Genomic DNA, 1,436 nt, shown 5'->3' with positions numbered 1-1,436 from the left:
ATCATGTATTTCGTTATTATGTATTGTCAACCCTAGGGTGCATGTGACCCCCAAAAAAGGCTGGCCATGGGATGCTAGAGCTATTGTTCGAATATATTGAGATATTGGGCAATGTAGTTTTGTACAAAACATGTCTCTAGCTATCGTAGATTTTTGTAATATGAGATCATCACATCACGACTATCTAATGTGACCCAAACTCTGTTTGTAGTACTCGCCACCCGCACAAACAAGTGCAATCAAAATTTAAAATTATTAGCTATATTAGCCACCAAATCTTTGTACTAGTAACTCACCAGGTTTTCAACTAATTGACAAATAGGGTGAACAATCACATTATGTGTTCTTTTTTAGCGGAGAGCACCATGTACATATCTTCTAAAGACAAACCAGAGTTTTTTTCTGGATAAGACTAGATAGAGCCACGAAGTGGTAATTTTACATCTAGCAAAACAGATGATCACTACTTGATAGTTCGCTACAAGAAACACAATAGAATTGTGAAATCTTGAAGCACATTTTACAATGTTTACAATATCAAGACATGCCTCTCTACATATGGGCACGTAAATATTCCTAAATAGTTGATCCCCACTATTTATATTATCTTGACATGCACACATGCCATATCATTATTAAAGGCACACCATAACATTCATGCAAAAGTTTTCTATTAGTAGTTGATCCCACTACATCTATTTATCTCAAAATTCACACATCTCAACTCATCACACGTGCCACCACATCAAAGACCCACTCAACATGCATGGTTTTTTTACCCATTATATTATGCTACTTATATTCAATAAATATTTCCAACTATACAATAATAAAATAGAACATGTAGTATGTATTTTTAGTTTTAGTTCATAAATTGTTAATCCAAATATTCATGTGTTAATATAACCAAATTTCATTGAAATAAATTGCAACCGTTTCCCAACATCACGCAGGGTATCATCTACTCCCTCTGTTCTAAACGGTCTTATATTTCTTTATAGAGGGAGTAATTATTATATGGACTGTACATTCTGACAAAGCTTTATCATCTTCAAGTCATGTGAGATTTAGATATCTAATATGGCAAAAGGAATTGTATATACCTTTCAGAGAGAAGTGGAGCACAGAGAAGTTTGCAGAAGCACGTCATATCTAAACTACTATCTAGTGACCTAAATGTGTCCCTAGTTAGGACCGACCCTCACTAGTAGAAAAAGGCCATATGTCCCAGTTCTAGATGCCCATTTGCCCCGGTTCTGGAACCGGGACTAAAGGGTCGGTACTAAAGCCCATGACCTTTAGTGGGGCTCCACGTGGCCGATGCGGCTTGCCCAGGCAGGAGGGCCTTTAGTCCCGGTTGGTAACACCAACCGGGACCAAAAAGCATCCACGCGTCAGCAGTTCAGAGGCTGGGGTTTTTGTTTTTTTTGAAAGGG

The sequence above is a fragment of the Triticum dicoccoides genome, chromosome 1B (assembly GCF_002162155.2).
Source record: "Triticum dicoccoides isolate Atlit2015 ecotype Zavitan chromosome 1B, WEW_v2.0, whole genome shotgun sequence".
NCBI lineage: Eukaryota > Viridiplantae > Streptophyta > Magnoliopsida > Poales > Poaceae > Triticum > Triticum dicoccoides.
Note: the sequence above shows the minus strand (reverse complement) of the source record.